This window comes from Equus asinus, chromosome 15 (assembly GCF_041296235.1).
Source record: "Equus asinus isolate D_3611 breed Donkey chromosome 15, EquAss-T2T_v2, whole genome shotgun sequence".
NCBI lineage: Eukaryota > Metazoa > Chordata > Mammalia > Perissodactyla > Equidae > Equus > Equus asinus.
This window is the reverse complement of record NC_091804.1, coordinates 149,055-174,229: the sequence shown is the minus strand read 5'-3', so window position 1 is coordinate 174,229 and position 25,175 is coordinate 149,055. Positions and strand designations below refer to the sequence as shown.

General features: G+C 40.4%; 1 protein-coding gene, 2 long non-coding RNA genes and 1 pseudogene across 3 annotated transcripts in view; 2 read left to right on the top strand and 2 right to left on the bottom strand.

The window, feature by feature from the left end:
- LOC106836989 (myosin phosphatase Rho-interacting protein-like) overlaps positions 1-3,105 on the top strand; it is a 38,154-nt gene extending 35,049 nt beyond the window's left edge. The window contains exon 5 of the mRNA XM_070485430.1: positions 75-3,105. The gene's annotated coding sequence lies outside the window, so the exon portion shown is untranslated. The remainder of the gene's footprint in view (positions 1-74) is intronic.
- A 306-nt stretch (positions 3,106-3,411) lies between these two features.
- On the bottom strand, positions 3,412-18,591 carry LOC123276008 (uncharacterized). Its single transcript, XR_011494466.1, has 7 exons — positions 18,457-18,591; positions 17,550-17,707; positions 12,259-12,351; positions 7,138-7,337; positions 5,700-5,749; positions 4,405-4,586; positions 3,412-3,760 (listed from the first exon to the last, which is right to left on the bottom strand). It is a non-coding gene; the product is annotated as an uncharacterized lncRNA (long non-coding RNA).
- On the top strand, positions 7,328-10,127 carry LOC123275999 (PWWP domain-containing protein 2A-like; annotated as a pseudogene).
- Positions 18,592-18,910: 319 nt separating the features above from the next.
- On the bottom strand, positions 18,911-24,345 carry LOC106821904 (uncharacterized). The gene is made up of 4 exons (XR_011494467.1): positions 24,127-24,345; positions 22,160-22,431; positions 21,308-21,423; positions 18,911-20,887 (listed from the first exon to the last, which is right to left on the bottom strand). It is a non-coding gene; the product is annotated as an uncharacterized lncRNA (long non-coding RNA).
- Between the last annotated feature and the right edge of the window lie 830 nt (positions 24,346-25,175).

The window sequence follows — 25,175 nt, the reverse complement described above, 5'->3', positions numbered from 1 at the left end:
GCATCCTGAGCTCAGGCAGACTGGTTTTGAAATTAGTGGGCATTTCTAACGGTTCTGTGTATGTGCCATTTCAGATACAAGTGCTGGTTGAAGCTGACCACTTCAAGGTTGCAGTCAGAGATGCTCACTTATTGCAGTACAATCATCGGAAGAGAAATCTCAGAGAAGTCAGCAAACTGTGAATTTCTGGTGACATAAATGTCACCAGTGCTTTGCACACTATGATATAATCTTAAAGGGGCAGATGCTTTTTAAAAAAATGAAATTGAATGTAAACTTTGCACATTTAAAGGGTTTATGTACACTATGAGTGAAAAGTTTTACCTCTATTCATCAATGTCCTACTTGTAAATCATCCATTTAATAAATACTGTAAGAGTTACCTGTCTTCATATGTCATTTAATCATATGTGCATTGATTTTCAATAATGCACAATGGAAAAAGAAATATGTAGCAATATTAATACTGTGTTGGAGTCTCCCAAAGCTTTCTATACTTCCTACAATATTTTTTAAGACAAGAAATAGAAGTAAATACTATCCCAAAATTAACCTCTCTCTTCCTGGGTTTCATAAAAACCAGGAGATGCCACAAGGAAATCATTCTCCCATTTTCTTACTTCAGGAAATAAAATATATTCAGGAGATGAGAAAAGCAGAGAGTTTACCCATAGATGACCCTTGACCCATAGGCAATTACTGTTAGCATTCTATTTCTTTTGAATCCTTTTAAATCCTATTTTGTCTCTAAACTATACTTCACTGCTTTCAAATCAGTATTGGAGACCGACATGAGACTATCTCCCCATAGGTTTTCTTGGTTTTTATGAAATCTCTAAATTTGTAGAGGGGAAAAAAATCATTTCTTAATTAAACGTATATCAGATTCAAAAGTTTAATAGTTCCCATTGTCAACATTCGTAACTATGCCTTTCTGCCCTTCCTTTCTCCCAGCAAGCCCAAAGAATAATAAAATTTCAAAACTAGGTTGTGGTCACACGACTTCATTTTATAGAAAACCAAAATATTATTGTATCTATTATTGTCTCTACAATACCGTCTTCTCAAGTACTTTAAATTGCTCATTGTCACAGGCTGGTTTCCCCGGGAAGCAAAGAGATCAGAATGCAAGAGGTTTATGAGGGAGCGCTCTTGTGATCAACTGCTATAGGGACAAGAAGGTACAGGATTGGGCAGAGGAGGACATGGGGCGTGGATACCCTGCAGGGGAGCTGAAGCTGGGATGATCCTTTAGAGTAGTCAAGAGGGGGACAGGTCCTTATAGCTGAACTCTAGTCAACAAGTACCGGCCACCTGGGAAACAGGGCGGAAACGTGGGTGAAGGGTCTGTCTTCACCTGAGGCCGTTCTCACATGGGATGATAACTGACTGCGGGCTGTCTGCGCTTCCGATGACTAGAGGAGTTAATTCTTCAGTCCTTCAGAGGGATTGGGCGGCACATCACAGCACATTGTAAAAACTACATAAATCCCTTAACCTAACATCTGGTCTGGACCGCCCTTCTCCTATGGTTAAATGGAAGAACATAAGCTTTGGAGAAAAGAGGGAACTATGTTTACGCAAAATAACTCCTCTGAGCCTCGGTTCCTTTGTCTATAAAATGGGCAGTATAGTACATCTTTTGTAGGGTTACTGTGGTTGCTAAATATTGTTTGCAAAGGGGTCGTCATGTAGTAGGTCTTCAATAAATGGAAATGCCCTTTCTTTTTGATTTTGGAAAGGCTCTTGTTCTACTCAAGCAGTTTCCTTCCATTTGGTCTTCACAGAGTTTTCTCATGCCTCATGATTCTAGAGTCCAATAGCCCAGGAACACTCTTTCTAGTTGTAGGAGACACTGATGGCTGCCTTCCCATTTATTCCCCGTTTCCTATCCCCTACTGACTCCTATTGATCTGCAGATGGGCAAGTGGCATCAGTTGGCCCAACCAAAGGGAAAGGCAAAGCTCTGCTGACCACCCACAGCCATCTTATGACCCTGAAAGGACCCCGCCTTGGAGAAGCCGACACCGAGGGTGACCAAGTGAACTACGAACCGAATGTGGACCTTGATGCCATCACTGAGCTGTTGATACTAAAGTGCCTCGAATCATCCTGATGACTTATTGTTAAGCCAGTTTGAGTTCACTTTACTGCTACTTAACAGCCAAAAGCTTTCTGAACAATTCAGTAGTAGATCTTATTAAACCTACCACAGAGAAAAACCTTGCTTACAGACTCTGTCTTACTCTCATCTACTTTATCCTCGAGGGCAAGTATTATTTTATGTTGCATATTGTTACTTTGTACTCACCTCTTTTACATGTTCCTGGCTCTGCACCCTTAGTAAACCCTAACTTCTATATATATTTCTTTGTTCTGCATGTCTTGCTTGAATTATTCATTGACAAACAATGATTAAAAGCTACCTTAATCTCGGGTAAGACTAGGCATTCTGGGAACATTCCTCACACAGCCTCCCAACTGCTCACATGGACTTGATAATAAACACCGTCTCCCCCACAAGCCGAACACACCTTCCTTTGACAAGAGAAGTGGATGCGTTTTCTTTTCTTGTTTGCAAACCCCTAATCTTGAGGGGTTATCCATCAAGTTCCTGCTTGTTTGGTCAACACCTCCAACCCTCAGCCCATTTGCTGACACAAACAACTGGACCCAGGTCTGATCACAAGCTTCAGCTACTCCGAGTCTTCTTGGTGCTCCGTTATTCTGACGGTCCTGCCTTCTACAATCTCATAGGTGAGAGTCTTATAAAAGAACATTTCAAACCCATCGTGATTGATATAATTCTCTTCAGAGGAAGAAGGCATTTCCTTCAAAGGTTGTCAGTTATGTCAAAGGAAAAAGGCAAAAGGCAAAACTTTAATGGGCACCTCTAATAATTTGACCATTTGAAACAGCAGCATGTAAACTGAGTTCAGAATCCAGATAGCTCATCTAAAGAAACGCAGTACACCTGGAAAATGCAACCTGCTAAGCTGCTCAACACCAGCAAATTTAAGAGTTCAAACTAAGAACAGCGTATGAAAGGATGTAAATATTCCTGTCAAAGTTTAACATATTTTGATTAAACTGAAGAATGTTCATAAGCTGTGAATATACTTAAAGTTTTTTTTTTTTTAAAGATTGTCAACAGTTGTTATCTCAGTTGCCAATGTTTTTTTCTTCTTTCGCTATTTCTCCCCAAATCCCCCTGTTACATAGTTGTATATTTTTGGTTGTGGTCCTTCTAGTTGTGGCACATGGGACACCACCTCAGCGTGGCTTGATGAGCGGTGCCATGTCCAAACGAGTGAAACCCTGGGCCACCGCAGAGTAGTGCACAAACTTAACCCCTCGGCCATGGGGCCATCCCTAAGCTTAAAACATTTTAAACAAGAGAGGCTAGGCACAGTGCATTTTTTATTCTGCATAAAGTAAAAAATATCCCCACTTCCCCTGAAAAACAGTGTCGTATCTAAAACACATGATAGTAAATATTAACAATTAAGACATTACATAACACTATATACATGAACATGAATCCATATTCTTTAACTTTTCAGTATTCGAAGAATACACTGCAGCATGGAGATTATGACAAAAATGTTTTGCTTTTTCTAATTCATAGTTCTTCTGGTTGATTTACATTAGGAGGCGTTCGAGGTGAAAAGGCACTTAAGCCCCCACCAAAGGAAGCGTGCCTGGCGTGGTCCTGTCACTTCTCTACCTGCGTGAAGGGATCACTGCACCCCAGGCGTGGCTAGAGAACAAAGTCAGAGAAGTCAGTAAAGTAACATTCAAGTTTCACCAACTTAGTCTGCAACATTGCAAGTTAACAGTGGATTAATTAATAACATAACATTTTTGTACCTAATAAAATTATTAACATAATGATTATGCTACTTTCTAGCAGATATAATGTCAAAACTATAGCTTTTTTCATTGAAAGGGTGATTAACACGTAAATGGACTCAGCAGCACATGCAGAATGAATAAAACTGAGGCCACATCTTCAGCCACTTATGTAGAGTCCACAAATCCTAACCCATAGAGCCGCACTTAATATGCCTTTTACTAGTCGGATCCTGTGGGATCCTTTCCTCTGTTCCCCCTCAAGCCCCAGTTCAGGCTCAAGTGATGCCATGGAGCAAGTCATAATTTGGGTGTGAAATGGACAGGGGGGACCAACAAAAAATATATCAAAAAATCAAAATTCTAATATATACAGAAGTAGAAAAGAATTCACAAGGAGAGTAAATTATAAGGTACTAAGATTTATCAGCAAGATAATGTATAGATAACTGTAAAGTACTTGTAATCATATTACTAATATATGAAAAACAGAATATTGTGATTCATTAGCTTCCAGATTTACTTATAAGATCATATATTATCAGAACCTACCATTCTGAGTTCAGATCTAGGAACAAGATGAAGTCAAGTTTCTATAAATGGGCCTTATGCCGAAATGCCTGACCCTCTGGTCTCAGCCTGCGATTAAAGGCAGCTGGAACCAAGAAGGACCAGAGTGTGGGTCACAGTAACACACTTCTTTCTGCCCCGGAGACACCAGGCCACCCAGAAGCCTGAAAACCAAGAAGGCATCTTTGAGAGCCAATGAAAGCCAAGATAACAGAGGTCCTGAAGGAACTGGTGGCTTCAGGAAGCCAAGCATTGGCCAGGCTTCATGAGGTTAACAACAGTTGCTGCTGTTTGATCCCACACTTGCCATAATGAATTGTTTACATTCTGAAATCAAAGATCAACAAACCAAGGCCATTCCCTGAGCCATTTTAGCAATTGCCCTGGAAAATTTCAAGGTAAGGCTGTACACCAGAGTTTCAGCCGGGCTACACATTAAAATGACCTGGCAAAGGTCTACCCCAGATCGCTGAACTGCAACCACGTGGAAGGGCAGAAAACCAGGGCAGCAAACACTCAGTGGGCAAGAGAGCACTGCTGCATCGTGCCCGTGCCAGTGGCCCTGAACACGAGGCAGACGCTCTGCCTGAGACAGGCCCAGGGTGGACCAGGGAAATGGAGCCCTGAAGTTACAACATGCTTTAGGAACATAACACATTCATATCCCTCTCCTCATAAGAGATTAAACATGTGCCCCTGTGCCTGGACATGAGGCAACACGGGAGAGACGAGAGCGTCCACGGGAAGGCTGCCCAGAGGGCTGATGCTGGAGCTGGAGTCAGAGGCAAGAGGTCACCAAAAGTAAAGGCTGGGGGCTTCCAAATAAAATAGAACATAATTAGAGTAATCTAAGCAAATTAGAACGAAAACAGCCAATGACACCTGAAGCTAGGCTAGACATCGTGTCCCCAAGCGCATGCTTCAGATGGGTGGAAACCTTGCCTTACACTTTCCTGCATCACTTAGAAACACCTGCATAACCCCGGCCACATGTTAGATATTCATGTACTCAACCGACTTGTCACAGCACATTTGACACATAAGTCACATAAGGAAATACACCTTCAGAGCTTAATACTAAAACAAACTATATTTTAAAGTATGTAAACACGAAATTTTGTTCCCATTTTGATAAAAATGAATAACAAATGGATTTCAGAGTAAAAAAATAAGATGTAAATTTTAAACTGCATTTCAATTAAAAACTGAGTAATATTCATTTTATAAAACAAGTCTAGAATATAAAAGAACTTTTCAGATTAAGTTGGAAAACTTACTGAATCAAGAAGATGGCATTCAGTCATGAGATTTTTATTATCAAATACTGCTGAAAAAAAAGAATTTTTAACTTTTTAAATATTCTCACAGTCAAGGGTTATTAGAAATGGACAAAGCTTTGAAAGATATGAGAAGTTCCATATATCAAATGCTAAGACAAAAATATAGGTCATCTTATGCTATAACAGTTTTTCAAAATTCTCATCCTTTATTTCAGCATAAAAAGGGACTTCTCCAAGCAAATCTCATGCTTGTAACATTAAAGGTGCCCAAAAGAATCTCAATGAAGAACCCAGCTGGGGAACATGAAATGTCCGGCCAAGGTGATGTTTATTTTGCGTTAGGCCCCAGCCAGAAGAGCACCACAGAGCAGCAGAAGAGAGGAGGCAGAACTATCACACGCTATATTATAACAGAAACGCAAGAGCCCTTTCCTAATGCATGACAATCACAACAAAGTAGGTAGGAGTAGGCATTAGGGAAGAAAAATTGGTCATTTGGAAGAAAGGTTTGACGATGTGTGTTGAAAAGGAGGAGAACTAATAAAACTTCAGGGAATTTCTCTAATTCTGAGTCTTCACAAACAATGAAGGATCCCAAATAGTTTGGTCTAATGTAAAATGCTACTTATATCCAACATGGATTAGTATCTGCTGTTGATTTTTTTTTTTTTTTTTTTTTTGGTGAGGAAGATGGCCGCTGAGCCAACATCTGTGGCAATCTTCCTCCATTTTGTATATGGGATACCACTGCAGCATGGCTTGATGAACAGTGTGTAGGTCTGTGCCCAGGTTTCAAACCTGCAAACCCTGGGCCACCGAAGCGTAGTGCAAAAGCCCAGCCACTATGCCACCAGGAAGGCCCAGCCCCTGTTGTTGATTTTTAATAGGTCTACCACAACCGGGGTCTACCTCAGCTGATTTCCTTGGAATATTTTGAAATTAGAACATTTACTGTTTCAAAAGTTCTGGGCAAAAGTTTTGATACAAATGAAAATAAAACCAAACCCAACTTCCATAAGCATCATTTTTTAAGCACAGCCAGAGAAGTGTGATGGTTTGGTGCCTAAGCTTCCTTTGCATCTGAAATTCTCATCCAGCCTGGCACCAGCCTGAAGGAAATCACCTCACTCCTCATCATCTCTCTTCCCTCTTGGGACCTGTGACCTTTCTCCCAGGACCGTGGGGTTAGGGGCTAATAACAGAAGTGAAGTCACTTAGCAAACACAGAAAAGCAACTTCAGGAGATTTGTCACTTCAAGTAATCTAATCCCATCCATCAAATGAAATCTGCAAGTGTTTGGGGGTGAGGATGTGGTCTATTTTCCAGAAATCACAGACAGCTTATATCACTTCCTGTGAAAATTTTTTCACCTCCTGTACAAGCTCCTATCCAACCCAAATACTTTTCTTAAGTAGTCTCAGCAGAAAAACTAACCTGAGAACGATTTAACGGGACTTTCGATTCTAAAATATCCAGCGTCAAAGGTTATATGACCAACTTCCTTCGGCCCTCAGCCTGCTCTCCCTGCTGCATCCTCTCTCTCATTGCCTTCTTCACAGCAGCGAGGCGACCCCCATCTGCGATCCCAGCACCATCCGTTTTGGTTCACTCGCTATACCTGAAACAAATTTGTCCTACAAAGAGAAATTATGACATTTACTAAAGCAACTCGTTACCACCTTATAAGAAAAATAAATAAAGCATACCTGAAGTATTTCACACATCCGTCTTATACTTATCAAGTTCCTAGTTTGTGCTAAACGTGCTGGGGGTCAAAGGTAAAGGACAAAGTTCCTGCCCTCAAGGAGTTAGTCTAGGCTGTTGTCATTTAATGTAAACAAAGACAAGACCCGTCAACATGTCTAAAAACTGATGGAAACTAGAGAACGAGGCTAACTGATGGGAGGAGAGGTCAATGAATAAGAGGTCTGAGGGAATGGTTTCAAAGTACAGATAAAAGATTAGTTTGATTTTACTTGTTCAGTAATCTTAACAGTGGCCTATACAATAAAGTAGGAGAGGACCAGGAGGAGGGAGAAGCCAGGAAGAAATGGCGGCAGCGCCTGCAGTGTCCCCCGGGGAGGCTGAGCCGGAGATGGAGCCCGTCCCCGCAGCGAGGCCGGCACGGACCCCCTCCCGGTCACGGCCACTGAAGCCTCGGTGCCTGACGGCGAGGCCGACGGCCAGCAGTCCTCTCCTCAGGCCGAGCCGCCGCCGCCGCCGGGGGAGCTCGCCCGCAGCCCGGAGGCGGCGGGGCCGGGGCTGGAGGCCGAGGAGAAGCTGCCCGCCCGCCGGGTGCTGGAGCCGCGGCAGCCGCGCTCAGGAAGGGCCCGACCCTCGCCTTCCCCTGCCCGCCGCCCGAGAGCCCCCGGCTCCCGAGGAGCGCCCGGAGCCGCCGCGGCCCCAGCCCGCAGCCCCGCGCTCGTGCCGCCGGCGGGCGGGACTCCGCGCTGTCGCAACTCATCCCCGCTCGGAGGTGCGGGTCACGCTGCACCCCGTCATTGAGGACGCGCTCGTCGTGTCGTCCCGCCTGGGGAGAAGCTCTTCTCCGGGGTCCTCATGGATCTGTCCAAAAGATAGGAAGTGCAGAGACTCCCTTTCACGGCTCTCCATTCTGTTTCCTGCAACAGCACACACTCCGATGGTTTGGGCCCCGTGGGACCCTTGTGACAGTATTTCCCAAAAGGGAATAGAAGGATAAACCCGAAGCTATGCAGCTTCAAAGTAACACATTCCAAGAAGGGACAGAAGTCCAGCGAGAAGTGAGTGGTGCTGTTCCTGGGGATCCCCCTCCTGTCCCGCCTCCCCAGCCGAGCTTGGCTGAAAGCCTGTGGACTTCCAAACCACCTCCTCTCTTCCACGAAGGAGCACCTTATCCTCCCCCTTTGTTTATCAGGGACACATATAACCAATCGATACCTCAGCCACCTCCGCGGAAAATTAAGCGACCCAAACGAAAGATGTACAGGGAAGAACCTACTTCAATAATGAATGCTATTGAACTACGGCCCAGGCAAGTCCTGTGTGACAAATGTAAAAACAGTGTTGTTGCTGAAAAAAAGGAAATTAGAAAAGGCAGTAGTGCAAGTGACTCTTCTAAATACGAAGATAAAAAACGGAGAAATGAAAGCGTAACTACTGTGAACAAAACACTGAAAACTGACCATAAAGTGGATGGGAAAAACCAAAATGAAAGCCAGAAAAGAAACGCTGTGGTTCAGGTTTCAAATATTGCTCACAGCAGAGGCAGAGTAGTCAAAGCTTCTGCTCAGGCCAACACATCAGAAGCTCAGTTAAGTACCAAAAAAGTGCTCCAGAGTAAGAACATGGATCATGCAAAAGCTCGGGAAGTGTTGAAAATTGCCAAAGCAAAGGCACAAAAGAAGCAAAGTGAAACCTCTACGTCCAAAAATGCACATTCAAAAGTCCCTTTCACACGCCGCTATCAGAATCCTAGCTCAGGTTCCCTTCCACCTCGGGTTCGTTTAAAACCACAAAGGTACAGGAATGAAGAAAATGACTCCTCTCTGAAGACAGGACTTGAGAAAATGCGGAGTGGCAAGATGGCACCCAAGCCCCAGGCTCGCTGCACCTCTACCCGCTCAGCAGGTGAGGCCCCTTCAGAAAATCAGAGCCCCTCAGACGACCCTGAAGAGGCCAGCTGTGCGGTTCAGGACACAAACGAAGTGCTTGTGCCTGGTGAGTAGGAGGAACCGCAGACACTGGGCAAAGAGGGCAGCAAAAGCAATATCTCTGTTTACATGACCCTAAATCAAAAGAAATCTGACTCTTCCAGTGCGTCAGTGTGTAGCATTGATAGCACGGATGATCTGAAATCCTCCAACTCTGAGTGTAGTTCTTCTGAAAGCTTTGATTTTCCTCCAGGCAGTATGCACGCACCTTCCATCTCCTCCACTTCCTCCTCTTCAAAGGAAGAGAAAAAGCTCAGTAATTCCTTGAAAATGAAAGTCTTTTCCAAAAACGTCTCTAAATGCGTCACACCAGATGGCAGGATCATATGTGTAGGGGACATTGTTTGGGCCAAGATATATGGCTTCCTTTGGTGGCCAGCCCGTATTCTTACTATAACTGTGACCTGGAAAGATAACGGCCTTTTAGTTCGACAGGAGGCCCGGATTTCATGGTTTGGGTCTCCAACAACATCTTTCCTTGCTCTTTCGCAACTCTCCCCCTTTTTAGAAAACTTCCAGTCATGCTTTAATAAGAAGAGAAAGAGCCTGTATCACAAGGCTATCACAGAGGCAGCTAAGGCTGCCAAGCAGCTGACCCCTGAAGTGCGGGCTCTGTTGACACCGTTTGAAACGTGAACATGGACAGGAAGGTAGGCAAGAACCATTGGAAGGCGCCACAGATCTCCTAATTTAGTTAGGAGTAACTTCTATGAAATAGCCTGGCCAAATTGGAGAGAGAAATTGCACTCAGCTGGCTGCTTTTTTTTATACTTACCTTATAGCCATTTTTAGACTGAGAAGCTTAAACTGAAGAAGCAATCAAATTTTGTCTTAAGGAAGTGAGATTTTAGCAGTATTTTTGAGTTTTGATGTCTAAAACCATCCCAAGGCAGAGGAGCCATAGCCTCAACTGAAAATGAATTTTTGCAGGGACTGTTAATTGCCATTTGTACCTAGTACTGTGTGTATGTGTGTATATATATGCAGACACGTACATATGTGTGTGTGTATATACACATATATATATATAATATAGCCTGTCACTATGTGACACAGGTTGCATATTCGGGATTGCAGTAAGGCTGGTGAGCTGGGGGGAATAGTGTGGATATTTAATGACTACTTGCTTTTTAATTAACGAACACTTAGCCTTTCTATGTGCATAATGGTGCAAGAATGGCGCATAGGTGTCTGAAAAACTGAGATGCTTGCTATTCAGTTGCAGACTGGGTACCTAGCCCAGTATTTGAGATTGAGACTGTCACAGCTGGCTAGGTTTGAATCATCACTCTCTCTCTTTCGTCCAATGGTAATTTAACAAAAACTTTCAAACTTCTGGTTTGGGAGTTTAGATAGCTTTGTCTTTGGATATGTAAATAGTCGATTGCTGAATTTGGTCAGATTTCCTGACTGGCTGTTTCTAAATTCCTAGGATACGTCCTAGTAAATTACACTTTATGAATTAATTGTCATATGTGTAATTGTTGCATTTTGGATTTACCTATTTTGATAATTTTAAAAAAAATATTTTCATTTAAGGTATCTGTTTGCAGGTCAGAAAATGAGAAAATGTAATCGTGTAATGCTCTGAAATGTAAAAAAACAAGCTGTAAATAAAATCAACTAAATCCAAAATAAAATAAAATAAAATAAAGTAGGAGAAAAACACTGCGGGTAAGGGGCAGAATTACAAGGCTCTGATATAATGCTATCTTGACACAGCCATTATCTGCGTCGCTGGTGGTGTTATGTTCCCAGGACTAAGCACCGGATAAAAAATGCCCACAGGAGGTCCAAATGTCCCAGCATCCTTCCTGCTTAATAGACTTGAAATTCATTCAATCAATCTCGTCACTGTCCTCAGGGCCTTTGTCATTAGTAAGACATTACCTCATTAGTAAAATAAGGAGACTTCATTAGTAAAATAATCCTACAATAATCTTTTAATACTCTAACATCTTAAACTCCTAAGACAGAATTCAAAACACAGTTTTTATTTGGATTACACAGCATAATAAAGTACCAGTTTAGAAACCTGATTTTACAACCACAGGCGTTTTTCTAAAATCTAAAAGAAAAAGTGGCAGGGCTCCAAGGTGGCTTGAGAAGTAGCAATCTGAACCAAAAGCTTGGAGTTAAAATATTTTAGGAAAAAAATTACTACAAATAGATAAGAATGGAATCTATCACGTCAACAAAGCCAATTTTACAGAGAAAATAGGAACTTTTCCATGACAAAATTTGGGAAGAAGAGAGAGAGTCTAAGAGTCATTGTTCCTCTTTTCTCCTTAAAAAGTTCCTTCATTTTGAAATACATCACACACAAGAGTATATAAAGCAGAGAGACGGTATAGCCTGTGGGTTAAGAACATGCGTTCTGGAGTGAGAAACCCAGCTCCACCCTGGGCACGTGCTCGAGTCTTCCTGGCCTCAGATTCCCCACCCGGGGATAACGGCACCCACTTCACAGGACTGTTGTGAGGATTAACTGAGTCCATGTGTGTAACGGCCTGGGAAGCATAGTTGGCACATACTAAGCATTATGTAAATTATTTACTACTGCTATTATTACTACAAAACAATGGATAGGTACAGTCTAAAGAATAAAACACACTGGTACATACCACTGCTTAGCAACTCAGAAGCTCTCAGGGGGACCAAATCCAATCTCAGCCCCCACATCCCCTCCCAGAAATGACCATCCTGAATTTTGTGTTGACCTTTCCTCACTCTTTCAAGACAATCAGGACATTGTAAGTAACAGATGACACGTTTTGTGAAATGATGAAAAACCTGAAGCTAAATGTTTCTAAAGCTTAAATTCATTAAAGTAAAAGTCTATATTAGAAATCCACAAATTTACCTGAAACACGTCTTTGCTCGTACTGCAGGCTTTCTCCCATCCACACTCCTCAAGTATGGTGAGACTGTTGAATCTGTGGTGCAGATCCTGTATCTGTTAATAAATAAAGCACAAGTTTATCAGATTAATGCTAACCATATTAAATTCACAAACTAATGAACAAAAGCTTCAAAAAAATTGACGACTGGGACTGGTGACATAAATTTAGACTGTCATTTTCAATTTAGGATTCAAATCACTTCTTATGGTAAAATTGTTCATTGTTATTTTATGTTATAAACCTCAAAAATCTACATAAAGGATGTCATATGTGAATAACTCTCCTAAATTATTTTGATGACTAAAATGGTAGGAGAGATATCCTAAATTATACAGTGTGAACACAATCTCTCTCCCTTTTGTTGTTCTTGTTGTTTTTTTTTTACAGTTTATTTATCCCTTCTCCTACTGAGGAGCATATTCGTTGCTTCCAAGTCTTGGCAATTATGAACAAAGCCGCTATAAACTTTTGTGTGCACATGTTTGTGTGGACACAGGTTTTCAGCTCATTTGGGTAAACACCAAGGAGCGTGACTGCAGCATCATATGGTAAGACTCTGTTTAGTTTTGTAAGAAACTGCCAAACTGTCTTCCAAAGTGGCTGCTCCATTTTGCACCCCCACCAGCGATGAATGAGCGCTCCTGTTGCTCCACATCCTCACCAGCATCCGGTGCTGTCAGCGGTTTGGATCTTTGCCATTCTAATAAGTGTGTACTGGTGTCTCATCGTACTTTTAACTGGCAATTCTCTAAGGGCATATGATGTTGAGCATCTTATCTTTTCATACACTTACTTGCCATTCATCTGTCTTCTTTGATCAAGTGTCTGTTCAGGTCTTTTGCCCATTTTTTTTTAAAGGTTTTATTTTTTTCCTTTTTCTCCCCAAAGTCCCCTGGTACATAGTTGCATATTCTTCGTTGTGGGTCCTTCTAGTAGGGGTGTGTGGGATGCCGCCTCAGCATGGTTTGATGAGCAGTGCCGTGTCCACGCCCAGGACTCGAACCAACGAAACACTGGGATGCCTGCAGTGCAGTGCGCAAACTTAACCACTTGGCCACTGGGCCAGCCCCCTTTTGCCCATTTTTTTAATCAGGTTGTTTGTTTCATCATTGTTGAGTTTTAAGAGTTCTTTGTATATTTTAGAAAACAGTCCTTTATCAGATAGGTCTTTTGCAAAATTTTCCCCCAGTCTGTAGCTTGCCTTCTCTTTCTCTTGATGCAATCTCATTTTATTTTTACTTTTTTGGTGAGGAAGATCGGCTCTGACCTAACATGTGTTACCAATCCTCTTCTTTTTAGCTTGAGGAAGCCTAGCCCTGAGCTAACATCTGTCCCAATCTTCCTCTATTTTGTATGTGGGTCACCGCCACAGCATGGCTTGATGAATGGTGTAGGTCCATGCCTGGAATCAGAACCCGCAAACCCTGGGCCAATGAAGTGGAGTGTGCCAAATTGAACCACTAATACCACTAGGCTGACCCTGACACAATCTCATTTTAAAGGATTCAAATAATATACATACTAGGAGGATGGGAATATATGATCCCCATCCTTCTGGTATTTCCAATCTCCTCCAAGTGGTAACCACTGTCAACAGTTGGGTAAATATGCTTTGAGTCTCCGTACTATGCATTTATACAAATAGGTACTCTCAATCTCCCTCTCTCTAAAAAATTAAATGTCAAAAAGACTCAGGATTACACTTATGACTAATTGATTTTTAACAAAAGTGCCAATGCAATTCAATGAGCAAAGGATAGTTTTTTTCAACAAACAGTACTGGGAAAAGTGGATATCTGCAAGAAAAAACATGAATTTGGCCTCTTTCCTACACCATACACAAAAATGAACTCCAGAGCCGGCCCTGGTCAAAGTTCGGTATGCTCTGCTTTGGCAGCCCAGGTTCGGTTCCCAGGTGTGGAACCACACCACTTGCCTAGTAGTAGCCATGCTGTGGTGGCAGCTCACACAGAAGAACTAGTAGGTCTTACAACTAGAATATACAATTGTGTACCGGGGCTTTGGGGAGGAGAAAAAAGAGAGGAAGACTGGCAACAGATTTGCTCAGGGCAAACCTTTCCTAGCAAAATTAATTGATCACAACTTAATTTTTAAAAAAAATGAATTCCAAATGGGCACAGACCTAAGTGAAAGAGATAAAACTTTCAGAAGAAAATATAAGATAAAATCTTTGTGACCTATGGTTAGGCAAAAAGAGTTCTTGGAAATAATGCCAAAATCACAACATTAAAAAAAATTGATAAACTGAACTTCATCAAAATTAAAAACATCTGCATTTCAAAAGATACCACTAAGAAAACTAAAGAACAAGCCACACACTGGGAGGAAATATTTGCAAATATTTCTGATAAAGGACTTGTATCCAGAATATACAAAGAACACTTACAACTCAATAATAAAAAGACAAACCCAATTAAAAATGGGCAAAAAGATTTGAATAGATATTTCACCAAAGAAGACATATGAATGTCTAATAAGCACATGAAAAGATGATCATCATCATTACTCATTAGGGAAACACGAATCAAATCTACAATAAGACAGTTCAAACCCCACAGGATGGCTCTACTAAGAGAGACAGGAGCAAGCACTGGTGAGGATGTGGAGCAACAGGAGCTCTCACACACCCCTGTTGGGCACATGAAAGGGTGTAATCACTTTGGAAAGCAGTTTGGCAGTTTCTTAAAAAGTTAAACACAAATCTACCACATGATCCAGCCATATCTTCCCAAGCGAAAGAAAACATGCCCATATGAAGATTTGTAAGTGAATATTCATAGATTATTCGTAATTGTGAAATAGTGGAAACAGCCTATATGTCCGTCAACTGGAGAATAAAGAGTGATGTCTCCATGAACTGCTACTCAGCCATGAAAGGAACAAAGTACAGGCATGCCCTGCAACACGGAGGAACCGCAGAGACACCACGCAGAGGGAAAGAAGCCACATACAAAAGACCACATATTGGGTGATTCTACTGAGAATGAAACGTTCAGAAAAGGCAAATCTACAGAGACAGTAAGGAGACTCGTGGTTGCTTGGGACTGGGAGTGGCAATGGGAACTGACTGAAAACAGGCAAGAGGCATCTTTCTGTGGTGATGAAAATGTTCTAAGTTTGGATTGCAGCAATGGTTGCACAACTCTGTAAATTTACTAAACATCATTGACTTTTACACTTAGAATGGGCAAATTTTATAATACGTAGATTATTTATTCTCAGTACAGCTCCAAAATAAATAAAAGCCCCAGGAGCCAATTTGAAGAGGCTCCCACTGGCCAAAGCTGGGAAATGAGCATCACTAAAGATAATGACTGTAAACGATGCCAACACAAATACTTTTAAATCCATAAAATAATTATGATACTAAGAAAGACAAAATTATTTGGTCACCATTGAAGGATGCTAGTGAACCAACTCATTATTATGTCAACTGGTCATAAAGTAATGCTGACATTATTCTGACTCCATAAACACTATTCACTTCTGCGCCATATAATTACCAGAATATTGTGTTTCTTCACATTTTTCTCTAGACTTCATCATTGCTTTGCTTTTTGTTTGCTTAGTTTTTTAATGTATCTATCATCAATTTGCCTCTAAACTCAGCACAGTGTGTATAAATCCCCTCTTAATACAACTAGAAAAGCGAACCAATCGGGTATTCTATTCCGTTCAGCCTCAGAGACAGCATCTTGCCGAGCCCCAGCCTCCTGCTCCAGTCTGAACTGAACGGCTGCTTCCTAAGCCCGCTGCCCACCCTCTTTACTCACCTCAGCCACAATTCCCTTAGACTTTTTGGGGATCTGTCCCAGTTCCTTCCCCTTTCTTGGCTTACTCCCTCATTTTTGTGAGGGCCGTTTTCAATTTCCTGAGAAAGGGTGCATGGGAGGTAAAGTTTCAGACTGTGTGTGTCTGAAACATGCCTTTCCACCCTCAAGCGTGACTGGCTGGGTATACAACGCCAGGCTGAGTGCTCTTTTCCCTGAGAAGTTTGAGGCCATTGTTCTCCCAGCTTTCGATGTTGATGTTGAGAAATCTAGGGCTATTCTGATTTTTGACCCTTTGGATGAAACTTGTTTTGCTCTCTGGAAGTTTCTAGATGTCTCTCCTCATCCCAAGAGTTGTACAATTATATTTCATTGTGCATTGGTGTGCGTCTACTCTGACTCATAGTGCTAGGCACTCAATGGGCTCCTTCAATCTGGAATTCAGGTCCTCCACTTCTCGAAAAATGTCAAACTATTTCATTGATCATTTCCTCTCCGCTATTTTTTCTGTTCTCTTTTTCTGGAATTCCTATTATTTGGATATTATACTTCCTAGACTGGTCCCCTTAATATTCTTATCTAGTCTCTCCTATTTTCTCTCTCTTTTTGCTCTAATTTATGGGAGATCTCAGCTTCATATTCCATCTTTCTAGTGAATCTTACATTTCTGCTCTTATAGTTTTTAACTTCAAAGAGCTCTTGTTGTCGTTCTCTGAATGTTCTTTTTTTCATAGCTGTTCTTATTTGGCAGAAAAAATGCCTGGTCTCTTTGAGCATATTAACACTTGCTTTTAAAGTTCCTTCTCCTGGATCAGCCCATGTCCTCATCCAGACAGCTTCCTTCCTGTGCTGCTGCGGCTCCTTCTTCCAGGTTTCGGGCTATCTGCAAATGTCTCACAGTTCTTGGCCACTGGTTCTTGAAATAGTATTTTATATGCTTATTTCTAAAATAAGCTCAAAAAGCCAGAAAGTGTCATCTCCTCCCAACCTTCACTGATCTTCCTAGTAACTGCCTCTATCAGCACTTTCTACACCGGATTGGAATGACGTGCTATGTCTGACTCTGATAAAACTATAAACTCCTCTGGGGTAGAGAATGTGCCCTATTTGTCAGCTCCTCGTCCAATGCCTGGCACACAGCAGGGACAATAACTGCTGGATGGACCCAGCTACTGAAGACTCGTCCTCATTTTCTCACATGTGGAATAATCACAGACTAGGCAACAGCTGAATAGAATCTCAATTTCCAACCCTGATAGAAATTATCCTGACAGTATGCGGGAGGAGGGGACAGCAGCCATAAAATTTAGACAGTGCTTTACAGTTTGTAAAGGGGCTAATATCTCATTTAATACTACAGATACCTAAGCAGCCTCTACTACTCCCATTTTACTACTGTTGCCTCACTTCCAAAAACATGCTACTCGAAAGTTAATCCATTCCAAATCCTGACCACAAACCTGAAAGCTGGCCATGTCCCAGAATCCATCCAGGTCTGCACAGGTGGTATCCTTTTCGCTTTGTTTGTATTCCAAATTGTCCACCAGTTCTTCAAACTGTTTGAATATTTCTGCCTTAAGGAGTCTTTTTTGACCAACTGCAAGGGGAATAAGATCTTCTGCTAAGGGAAAGATGAGATTTTTAAAAGCTAGAGAACAAAACAGGACCTTGGTTGCAAGTCAGCCAGCTGATAAGACGACCTCACCCCAATTATCCTGGGGCTTCCAGAATCAAACTCTTACCTTAAAGCAAAACAAAAAAACATTGACTACAAAACTTTGTCATACAAATACTGAGCATTAACTGTCTGCTTCTGTTCCCACTAAAACGTAGCCATATTCATTCTCATATATGTTGCTACATAGTAAACAGGATTCTGCTCACCTTGTACTTTATAAGAATTCAACCTCAAACAACTCACTGTACATCAGCATCTAAGGACTTCACACGGCACACAAGTGATTTTTTCTAAAAAGCTTCTCCAAATAAGATTAAGGAAATATCAGAAAATTTGTTCCATATTTATTTAGGTCATTTTCATTCAGAAAATATTTTGCATAATTAAACAATACTAGATATAGATGTCACTCAAAAAGTCATAAAAAAATCTAATAATAAAATAGGCAAACGTTTAACTCCCAGGAATGATGGCTAACATTCTAATTGCTTACACCTTATAAGTCATCTACCATTTTAGCACAGAGATACTAGTGAACATATGTTGAGATATGAAAATTCTTGCTATTTTGAATAACAAAACTATAAAGTTCAGCAACACTAGATTTTTGTTTCAGCTAAATGTAAACATATTAAAATAAACAATGCGGAGCCAGCCTGGTGGCCAAGTGGTTGGGTCCATGCACTCACCTTGAGCGGCCCAGGGTTCGCTGGTTCAGATCCTGGGCACAGACCTACACACCGCTCATCAGGCCATGCTGTGGTGGCATCCCACGCAGAAGAACTAGAATGACCTACAACTAGGATATACAGCTATATGTCGGGGCTTTGGGGAGAGGGAAAAAAAGGAGGAAGACTGGCAACAGATGTTAGCTCAGGGCCGATCTTCCTAAATACATACATAAATAAAATAAAATAAACAAAGCTAAGACAAAAAACATAAATGTTCCCTCCCCTTTATTTGGAATATATGCTTCAAGCTTCCTTTCCCACTCAAGGCAGTCGGTCAGTATTAATTCCTCTCTTTCATATCGGAGAATCTTTCTAAAGTTATGACATATGTTTCAGTTTTACAAATGTTTCTCAAACTAATATCTAAGTATTAGCAATATGACACTTGTACAATAGTAATTTTCCAGAGCTGATGCTTATTTTATGAACTGTGATATATTAAAATCCATAAATACAAGTTGATATCCTATATATGTCCATCTTTCTACACCTAAAACTTATGTGGATGGTTAATGCCAAGAGCCACTCTCCAAGCTAATATTTCTAGTTCTTTCTGTTCTTATTTATCACAGATGAAACAGAAAGAACCAGACATGCCTGAGTTCTGTCTTTGGTTCTGGTATTGCCCATGGAACTAAGACCAACCCAACTCCCCAGAGTAAGTTGAAGCTAAACCCTGTAAGTCTGGAATTACAGTGTCAGGGCCTCACAGATTCTAATCAGTAGGTTTTGCTTGTCCAAGTGCAGTAGTTCTCAACACGGGTCAATTTTGCCCCCCAGGGGACATCTGGCAGTGTCTAGAGCACCTTTGTCACAAACCAGAGGAGTGCTACTGGTCTGGGATGTTACACAACATCCTGCGATGCAGAGGACGGCCCCACAACAACAATTATCCAATCTGAGTGTCAGTAGTGCCAGGCGAGAAACCCCAGCCCAAGATAAATTGAATCTGTCTCTTTATAAAAAGCATCTTAGCAGGAGAAACTGAGGATAGTTTTTTTCTTAGAAGAAAAATTTAGCTGTTTATATCTAATGAGAACTTAATTAATGAGAGAGGAGACTTGGCTTAGATCCGACATTATTTAGTTGGGTAAATTGCTTATTATCTCAGTGTCTCAGTCCAGCAACACAGTGGACTAGCTCATCTCTAAAATCCCTTACAATCGTAAAACCTTACATTCTACAAACAACTGAAGTGGCTCTGAAATATACTCATTCAGGATAGAACAAATGAGTATCAAAACTATAGGAAGATAATATTTCTCCTCTATTTGATTGTCAGAGACCAAAAAAGTGGTTAGGACTGCATTGGGAAATGTGTGAGAATTTTCTTGCTACATGCACTAAAGGACATAGTATGTCATCACTTCCTGTGTGATGTGGAGCTTTGGGGCCTTTCTCCAGATGCAGTCCTCTGATCTGTGACCAAGGCATTTAGGTGACATGGCATTTAGGTTCCCAAACAGGAACTCTAATTTTCAGTCTTCATAGTTGGAGAAACATAATCCTATCTCATGATTTAGTGGGCCAAGGAGCCTACCATCATCTCCCTCTATCCTTCTTTTACAAAATAAACATTAACTTAGTTTCTTTGTTTGAGAAAAAGAAAAGGTATGATAAAATAGGAACTCCCATATTTTGCTGAGGGAATGTAAATTGAGGTCTTTATTTATTTGCACAGGAGAGGATTGAAAAGCATCCAAGCTTGTTCTTTGCAGGCTTGACAGTAATACTACCATACTGAACTCAATGGAAACAACCAGAATAGGGGCCTACTAAGTAAATCGTGGTGTATCCATACAATTGGATACTATGCGGCCATTAAAACACACAAAAAAACAGCATGAGAAAGTTCTTAAGGTACTAAAATGGAATATCTCCTCCATTTAACATTAAATGAAAAGAGAATAGTATACTACTGTTTACATTTAAAAAATGTTTATCTACATATGCATTATGTATCTCTGGAAAAATTCACAAGAAATGAGTAACACTTGCCTCTGTGGAAGGTTCGAACTGTAGGGTTGGGAGCACAGTTGGAAAAAGGGTTTCTCACTTGTACCTCTTTCTATCTTTTAAGTTAGGAACCACAAGAATGTACTAGCCATTGAAAAAAATTTAATTTAAAAGATAAATAAAAATCACTCAATGTCAGTTTCCTCCTAATTCATGTACGTATCATATTAAGGTTAAAATAGTTTAATTTTGGTTTTAAATGTCTAGACATTAATACAAAATGCTTACACTGGGAACAAATGCACAGACCTGAAATGCAGCACATGTCGCTGCTGAGATGTCTGATCCTCATCTATTTCAAGTGTTGGGACTTCTTTTATTGGAAAGCAACGTAAATTTTCAGTAGTAGTTTCATTTTTATTTAAGACACGATCTATAGATTAAAGAAAACATTACATATACATTTCAAAGCAGCAAGTCCTATGACATCCCCCACAAGACAAATTCCTTAAATCCTTCAATTTTTTCAACATTGAAATTGAAATTTTTAAATAAATTTAAAATTTAAATAAAATTTTATTTCTGCTTCAATGATTTCATTCATCAGATCTCCTTTTACAGTGTCGCTCAATGTTCTTCATCTCTTCAAATTTACATTTCGGTCCCCCTCTCAGTCTGTAGTCCTCATTCCAGCTCTGTCTCCAGATAGCCCTCCCCATGCTTTTCCGTTTCTTCTGACCCTGAGATCACACCCTGAGCTACATGGTGAGACATATGGTGAAAAGGGCTCGAAATGATCTCTGATAAATCATAACCCAGAGAAACAAGTAAAAAATTCATGAAAATACCATACCTGTGCTCTCAACTGTCAGAGAACTCAAAGGACGTCGTAATTCATCGGAATCTTAATGTACTGAAGTTTTACTTTTGCGTGCCAACATTTCTTTTGTTACTTCTGGAGCCTCATCACTAAACAAGAGCAAAAATACACTTCATGAAACATGAACCCCATATATCTCATTGAAGGATTTCAAAATTATGTTGTTTTTTAAAAACATGGGATAAAATAGAAATATGTTTGTTTTTTAAAACGTGTCTAATCTGGAGGGGAAAACCGTAAACACCTCCAGTGGGAAGGCCCGTCTCTGCTCCCTGCGATGAGATCCACAGATGCGAAGACCTCTCAACTGGACATACACACTTAGGAGTCTCAGATGCCGCAGAGCAGTTCCCAGTCAATCTGCCGCCAGCCGGCCTTTGGAAAGCAACCTTGCCATTTCTTTTAAAGATTCAAACTGATTTTTTCTCCCCACTTTACAGGTTAATCATTTTGTCTTTTGAGATAGCTTTTATAAAGTAATACTCAGTAAAAAAAAGACAAACAAAAAAATCCAAACCATGTCTGAACTACAGTATAGCAATTTCTTCTTTCTAAAAATTTATTTCTAAGTGTTACAATTAAGTTACTTCTTAAAAGCAAAAAAAAATCAAATTGAATCATGAAAATAATAATGCACAGAAAATATCAAACCTGTCAAATACATTATTGTAGCCTTCTGAAAAATTTTTTGGAAAGGTCAAATTTTCATGATTTATAATGAACATAGTTTACTAACTAAATAACTTAAAAAGCACAGGCCAAATCTAAGAAAGGCATTCATCATGCATCTCAGCAAGGAATTCATTAATAACATCTCATTCTTACACTTCTGTTTTTAAAGAGACGCAGCTGTAACTGGCTGTCAAAGTAGCGGTACTTGTTGGAGTCCTAGGTGTTACGTCACAGCTCTTCAGACCATCTGGTGGCCGAAACAGAAAATCTACTGGTGCGAAGGATGGCCTCCCTTTCATTTTTGCAGGATTTGTCTTACGTAACGTTTCCACTTTTGATAAGACTCCATCTGGATCCCTTCCGTTTGTCACACTGATTTGTGATTCCAAAGTATTTACTTCACTATCAACTTTAAAAGAAACGACCTGGATGTGAATAAACAGAACAGAGTGAGAGTCTCTCTTCTGGGGATATATTCCCCCAATGTTTTAGGCCCGAAAATGTGAAAGTTAAGAGATATATCCCATGTACATAATTTAAGAAACAAAAACAAATACAATTAAATGTTTACATGGAGTCAGAAGACCAGCTACATAAACCATTGCTATGGTCCAGAAAGAGGGAGAACCAATCCATATTAAAAAAACTATATAACAGGTTTTAGGTATTACCAAAAATTAAAATATGTGAAAACTAAGGTGGAAAAATTCACTCACCTAACAAATACATATCTTTTTACTTAAATTATGTTGATAATTACAAAGGTTTGAGAATCAGAAATCCAATGTTTATTGGATTACTACTATTGTCAAGGACAAAATCCTTTTTTTAATAACTTTGGATTATTACAAATAACTTTATCATATGAGCAAAACCATTTTTCAATGTGATACAGTAAGATTAACCATATAAAATGTGAAGCGTATTTTCTTTTTCAAGTCAATTTGTTATTTGGTATTTTTTTACTGCAATATAATTGGCATACAACATTACATTAGTTTCAGGTATACAACATAATGATTCAATATTTGTATATTGTGCAGTGATCACCCCAGTAAGTTTAGTTAACATCCATCACCATGCACAGTTACGAATTTTGTTTTCTTGTGATGAGAACTTTTAAGATCTACTCTTAGCAACTTTCAAATATACAACATTATTAACTGTAGTCACCATGCAGTACATTACATTCTCTACTTACTTATTTTATAACTGGGAGTTTGTACCTTTCGACCACCTTTGCCAATTTGACCCACCCATTTCAACAGAATTTTTAGAGGTTTCTACGTTTCTGAGTTTTAATGAGATATGAATTGAAAGCAGAGTATTTCTACTCGGACGAGAGTTTAAGGGTAACACTGTCCCTGAGGCCTGTGTGGCTGCAAAGGTAGACACTAGCGATAATCCTTAAGGAGAAAACCAACCTTGAGGGAGGAGCTGTGAGGTCCAGCTGCTCGCCTGTGAAGATCACCCTGTACTGCCTTCCTTGGAGGATCTATGTCTGATTTTTGGTAAGAATCTAGCCAGGTTTCTTACGCTTTGGCATAACTTTGTGTTTTTTTTTTTTTTTTTTTAAGGCTAAGGAATTGTAGCATGGATTATAAATTAAGGGACTGGGTCCTTGAAATGGTCCTCTTTTTGAAGACTCTACCAGGCACTATGCTAGATGCTGTCAGAAACGTCAGGTGATTTAATTCTTGAAACTACTCTATGTAGATATTACATGTTACAGTTGGGAGAACAAACTCATAACTTCCCCAAGATTATATAGCCAATTGGAAGTGAGACAATAGGCAAACTCAGGCCTAGCTGAATCCAGAGTCAACGCATTTCACCCACTGCACCCGTCTCCTAGCCGATGCTCACATAAAGGTTTCCGTCAGCTGTGTTTTTATTTTCTCTCTTCTGTTAACCAAACTACACATTCTCTACCTATAAGGTTTTGAAGATGAGACACCTCATAAACCCTAACAGTAAACCCTCTTGATGCTTCCTTGTGCTTCAAGAGGTTTTCACACACGTGGAGGTTACCCTCTTGAAGCAGTTCTGTAAGCTTAATTTCAGCTTCATGAAAATCGCAATGAGATTTTCCAAATGTCTAGAAATAAACAGATACTTACACTCTACCTTGCCTGGTTCTTCTTCGATCTTTTCGGCACGCCTTCCTTGATTGGGTACTTTTCTTTCTGTTTCATTATCTAAAATAAAAATGACATAACAGATCCATTTTGACTAGATAGAAAATTCTGCATTAAAAGTACTAGGTAAGGAGCCGGTCCGGTGGCATAGCAGCTGAGTTCATACACTCCACTTCGGTGGCCCAGGGTTTGCTGGTTCAGATCCTGGGCATGGACCTATGCACTGCTTATCAAGCCATGCTGTGGCAGGTGTCCCACATATAAACTAGAGGAAGATGGGCACAGATGTTAGCTCAAGGCCAATCTTCCTCAAAAAAATAAAAAAGTACTAGGTAATTTGGGAAAGACAAAAAGGCAACAATATGAATCTATGCCTTATAGGATTTTATGATTAAAAGTCATTTTAAAATATCCTATTTAAAAACGATAAAAACAGATATAACTTCCTGCCAAGTATAGGATATCTGTTTTCAAAACAAAAGGTGCTAACGTATTTTACCTTTTGCCTCTGACTATCAAATGCATATTTATTATAGAAAATCAGGAAAAGAAAAGCACAAAAACAATGCAAAAAAAAAAATCACCCCAGAGGGGCAGGCCCCGCTGCGCAGCAGGTAAGTTCACACTGCTGCTTTGGCAGCCCAGGCGTTCAGATCCTGGTGCAGACCTACCCACTGCTTGTCAAAACCATGCTGTGGCGGGTGTCCCACATATAAAGCAGAGGAAGATGGGCACGGATGTTAGCTCTGAGCCACTCTTCCTCAGCAAAAAACAGGAGGATTAGCGGCAGATGTTAGCTCAGGGCTAATCTTCCTCAAAAAATAAACAAATAAAAATCACTCAAGATGACATTATTCAGAAATCACCACTGCTGACACTTCAGGGTATGCTTTTCCAGTTTTTTTCCTATGTTCACATATTCACATACATATTTTAGAATTGTGATCATACTGTTCAGAATTTGACCTGTTTTCTTTGCCCACTTAATATACCCTGAACCATGTCATGAAGTGTCTTTCACAGGATCGTTC